This window comes from Eleutherodactylus coqui, chromosome 1 (assembly GCF_035609145.1).
Source record: "Eleutherodactylus coqui strain aEleCoq1 chromosome 1, aEleCoq1.hap1, whole genome shotgun sequence".
Lineage (NCBI taxonomy): Eukaryota > Metazoa > Chordata > Amphibia > Anura > Eleutherodactylidae > Eleutherodactylus > Eleutherodactylus coqui.
In genome coordinates, this window is record NC_089837.1 from 307,351,163 (window position 1) to 307,356,902 (window position 5,740).

The 5,740-nt window shown below is 41.4% G+C and overlaps 1 non-coding gene across 1 annotated transcript; it reads left to right on the forward strand.

Annotated features, from left to right (window-relative positions):
- Window positions 1-4,429: 4,429 nt before the first annotated feature.
- LOC136594679 (small nucleolar RNA SNORA17) lies at window positions 4,430-4,560 on the forward strand. Its single transcript, XR_010788602.1, has one exon. It is a non-coding gene; the product is annotated as a small nucleolar RNA SNORA17 (small nucleolar RNA).
- The last annotated feature ends 1,180 nt before the right edge of the window (window positions 4,561-5,740 follow it).

Consider the following 5,740-nt stretch of genomic DNA (forward strand, 5'->3'; position numbering starts at 1 on the left):
GTGTGCGGACTCGGCGGCACGTACCGTTATCTTGCGTTATTTACATCCACTATTAACGGTCACATGACCGAAGTCCCCAGAAACGCCCCTTAATGACTTACATGGCAACGATTGGTGGAGGGCAGTACAAGCCCTCAGCAGAAGAGGCGGTGCCAATTGTATTTAAACTCTGGCAGTCCTGCACATACCAGGTCTGCCAGAATATCATGAGACACAGATCTCAGCGGTTGTCTTGTTGAATGTGTGCGTGTGTGTGTGAACATTTGGAGTGGGTAACATCAGGCCAAACACTCCAAACGTCTCCATAGGCATGAATCAGTTTAGGAGGTTAGCTGTCTTTCAATGAGCAAATTTATCTAGCTCATTCAGCCACCTTAGCTGATTCATAGCGCTTGAATAATCTCACTGAGTTATATAGTGGTTAGCTGACTTTCAATGAGCAATGTTATCTAGCTCACTCAGCTACCCCAGCTGGTTCATAGCGCTTGAATAATCTCACTGAGTTATATAGTGATTAGCTGACTTTCAATGAGCAATGTTATCTAGCTCACTCAGCTACCCCAGCTGGTTCATAGCACTTGAATAATCTCACTGAGTTATATAGTGGTTAGCTGACTTTCAATGAGCAATGTTATCTAGCTCACTCAGCTACCCCAGCTGGTTCATAGTGCTTGAATAATCTCACTGAGTTATATAGTGGTTAGCTGACTTTCAATGAGCAATGTTATCTAGCTCACTCAGCTACCCCAGCTGGTTCATAGCACTTGAATATTCTCATTGAGCTAGATAGTGGCTAGCTGATGATCAAGCTCATTCAGCTACCCCAGCTGATCCACAACGCCTGAACAATCTCATTGAGCTATATAGTGGCTAGCTGACTTCCTAATGAGCAATGTTATTCAGCTCATCCAGCTACCCCAGCTCTTCCATAGCGTTGGAATAACCTTATTGAACTATATGGTGGAAATATCTATACCTATCTATAACTTCCTTCTTAGTGGCAAACACAACACGCATGACAGTACCGCAATGCACTACATGTCTCTATGATTGCGCCTTAAATTCATCAGACGTCATCATAGACTTAATTGTCCATTTGCATCTGAGTAAATATCCATCCTATCAGTAATATAGCCTCTAGTGTGGCAATCAAAGTGGGCTATAAAGCTGAACTGCTAGGAAAATCAATTGCTCTATATCGTAATTTGAGCACCCTCTTGCGATTTTGTAAACACCCAGCTTTACTTTCCTGAGTGGATAATATCAAAACATGATACTCTGATCCTGATGAATCGGCTAAATAACTAGGAGCCGAGGAAATGCGTCGACCGTTTGAACAAATAGCAGGCGCATTAAAGGGGTTGTCCCGCGCCGAAACGGGTTTTTTTTTTAACCCCCCCCCCCCCCCCGTTCGGCGCGAGACAACCCCGATGCAGGGGTTAAAAAAACAACCCGCACAGCGCTTACCTGAATCCCGGCGGTCCGGCGTCTTCATACTCACCTGCTGAAGATGGCCGCCGGGATCCTCTGTCTCCATGGACCGCAGGGCTTCTGTGCGGTCCATTGCCGATTCCAGCCTCCTGATTGGCTGGAATCAGCACGTGACGGGGCGGAGCTACACGGAGCTACACGGAGCCCCATTCAGAAAAGAAGAAGACCCGGACTGCGCAAGCGCGGCTAATTTGGCCATCGGAGGGCGAAAATTAGTCGGCACCATGGAGACGAGGACGCCAGCAACGGAGCAGGTAAGTATAAAACTTTTTATAACTTCTGTATGGCTCATAATTAATGCACAATGTACATTACAAAGTGCATTATTATGGCCATGCAGAAGTGTATAGACCCACTTGCTGCCTCGGGACAACCCCTTTAATCGCAATAATCATCAATTACTGCGCCCTAGAAATGCAATATTTTCCCAAAGATCCACGGTTTTTTGTGAATAACTAGAAGTGTATCAGTTTCAATAAATTATAATAAACTGCACTAAAGGAGTGGAATAATCACACGAGATCCACGGTCTAATCCTTTATACAGTCAAGGCCGTATCTGGGCCAACTGTTTATTTTGTGACCTTTGGATCTCTAGGTAACAGACCATTTTCAGGGTGATCCCTATCATATGCGCATACCTCCACATAAGCAATAACAAGTATCAAAATAACTGTCACTTATTGCGAATACAGTACTGATAACGGAGGTATTATTAAATTTTTTATTGTCATATATGTTTGTCTATTTTAAATAGGATAAATAAAAGTTATTTTTTAATTGTAAAACAATTATATTTTCTAGTGGGTCCTTTCCAGTGAAATAGCTAAAGTCAAGATATACTATATCCACTACATTTCCCTGATCAACCCAGTCAGTGATACTGTCATAGAAGTAAATTAGATGCATGCAGAACTACTTCTTCCAGTATTTTGTGCCGGACTCGCAAAGGAACCACCGACCGGAGGTTCCAAAGTGGATGTAAAGTCAGCCTAAGTGGATGAAAAATAGATTAAACACAGTAATACTCTTATGTATCATTATGCATACATAAAACATGTAGACATATATTTATACATATAACATATAAAACTAAATTAGAACTGTTTTGCAATCCTCCTGATCTAACCAACAGATAGATAGTATAACACATACATCCTGTTCTAGCGTAGCTAGGCTGCAACTGGATAATAATGTATTCTTCTAAGTTGGAAGTATTTTATCCCAGGAACTTAGACCATGGGCTACTTATAAAGCATAACATGATCAATGTTAGTGAGAAGCATAACACATAAATGGATGGCAATCATGATCTTTTTTGAAAGTGCTTACTTGGATTTGATCAGAAGAAAGAGCATATCTACTGAATGTAGACATGTATAATTAAATAGCAGCACTCGTCTTGAAAATCCTGGTCAGAACTGCTAATGGGAAAGTAGTTTTTGCACATATTATTCAAAGTAATACTCAGAAATCTGGCTCCCACCAGCATGATGTAGAATGAAGAAAGACATGAAGGCAGCAGGGAGTGAATTAAATCAATTAGATCAATGTATTTACCATGAGACCTAATACACACAGACTATTGTGTGCCTATAGTTAATATTAAGGCTGTACAATATACTGAAAAACATGCTGTGCTCCGGCCGCAACACATAAGAATAGTGTCACATATACTGGTGTTAAGCATTGACTTCACACAGTGACAAAGTATGGGGCTACTAGTTTTGCACATTTCACAGGAGCTTTTCATCTTTTGGAGTCTCCCCTGTTATGTTTTGTCTGAGGTGCACCTTTAATGCCCCGGTATTATGTCTTTGCGTTGGTCTGTTTTGTAGTTCAGCTAATCCTAGAATGCCATTATATTATTAGAAAGAGAGAAGAAAATGAGACGTAGTTCTACAATGATAAATTGTCCACAGAACATTTTGTGTTAATGTAATGAATCTCCTTGTCAAGTAAAAGGTTATTCATCATGAAAGTCATGTTTATTTTCATTCTGCTTTATTTGTTAATTTTTGTTAATATGCAGCAACTTTTAACACGATTCTTAATGCATGAGGCATTAGTCAGACGGACGTTTTTTCGCGCGATTTGCGGATCGCATGACGGATGCGCATCCGCAAATCGCGTGACCGGTGCCCAAAAATCGCCCGGAAATCTGCTCCTAGCCGCGTTTCATTAGAAACGGGCCGGAGCTGTCCAGCGCATTGCATTCAATGGAGCCGGCAATACAGCTGGCTCCATTGAAAGCAATGCACTGCGGGCGAGCGTGGGATGAATTGTTGGGAAGGGCTTAAATATATAAGCCCTTCCCTGCAATTCATCCAGAAATGTGTTAAAATAAAAAAAAATATATACTCACCTTGTGAGTATATTGAAAATCCCCGCCTGCTGAATGGGCTGCCTCTGATTGGTCACAGCACTCACCAATCAGAGGCAGCTCTCACTCACCCATTCATGAATTCATGAATGGGTGAATGAGTGCTGCCTCTGATTGGCTGAGTGCAGGGACCAATCAGAAGCAGCTCTCAGCTATTGAATGACAGCTAAGAGCTGCCTCTGATTGGTCCCTGCGCTCAGCCAATCAGAGGCAGCACTCACTCACCCATTCATGAATTCATGAATGGGTGAGGGAAAGCTGCTTCTGATTGGCTGAGGGCTGTGACCAATCAGAGGCAGCCTATTCAGCAGGCGGGGATTTTAAATCTACAGAGAGCAGTTCAGGAGAACTGCTGGCTGTACGCGGCTGAACTCCGGCTGCAGGAAAAAGGTGAGTATACTTTTTTTTTTTTTTTTTACACATTTTCAGGATGGTTTTCAGGGAAGGGCTTATATTTTAAGCCCTTCCCCGAAAATTCATCCAGCGCTTACCGGCAGCCCATTGCTTTCAATGGAGCTGGCTGTATTGCAGGCTTCATTGAATTCAATGGGCGAACATCGTTCTCCTCTGCCACAGCTGTGCCACAGCTGTGGCACAGCTGTGGCAGAGGATAGCGGGCAGCGCTGGGCCGTTTCGCTGAAAATGCTGCTAGGTGCAGATTTTTCAGCGAATCGTCGGCCTCAGTCACACGATTTGCGGAAGCGCATCCGTTATGCGATCCGCAAATCGCGGGAAAAAAGCCCGTGTGACTTAGACCTTAAGGGCTTAAGAGAAGATAACTTCAGCTTTCTTTGTAGATTGGACTCTTAAGTGTTAATTACCATAGCTCATGTGTTTATTGGAGGAATTGATCAGAATTATGCAGTTATACTAGTGTAGTCTACTATGTTCATAATAAATACTGTACTATTTTGTCTGGATTTTTATTATCACCCAAAAATTGAAAACGCTGCGAAAATTGTCCAGTTAAAACGTCTAAATTTACATACTTGATTATCATGTTGCTGTTAGGTCTCAAATTCTGTGCAGATTAACTTCTTAATAAATACTTATAGTGTTTGGAACTCCGCTTTTAGATTCAGAGCTGTAAACCGCCTGCATAGTCATAGATTAACAGAATAACATGTAGGCTACAGCATTCACGAGAAGGAGCTAACTGTATGCTGTCATTATTTATGTAAATGACTGAAATAGTCCCATAAACTACAATTATTGGTAAGTGCTGGTATCTTAAAATATAGGGCTGTGCAGGGACTTGGAACTCTTAAAGTGTTTGTGTGTACATGAGGTATAACACTATTTTTGGCCATTATATGACTTATATCGTGCATTTATCGCAAATGTTTGCCTCTGCAAGCTGTATTTCATATATGTATTTTTTTAGGTGGTTGGTGAAAACTGGCTGTTATGATATCTTCTATACACTGTACATGCAGAAAACATTACATTCTACAGCGGACATTATACAACAGTACTGAGCAGTGTGGATGTGATTTCAATAACTGTAAGACAGTAAATCAGCTACTATTAGCTGCAGCAGCATCTTGTGAGTCTCTTTGTTTCTGTCTCCATTTTCCCTCTCTTCTCATGATAGACATTTATGGGCAGCATGAAATAACACACCCCTCCCTTCTGTTATCCTTCTTGTTATCCCTGTTATTAGAGATAGACTTCACATGACAACAGGCAGTAAAGGAAGGATCTGCTCTAGTTTGCATTCTGAAAAGTGAAATATTTTATGAAGCATTTTGCTTGGAAAGAAAATAGCATCAAAAGTGTTTACAGTGAAAACCTGATTTCTACAACCCGTATTTTTCAGGTGACACATTCCCTTTAATATTAGCATATATTGACTAGAATTGATTTA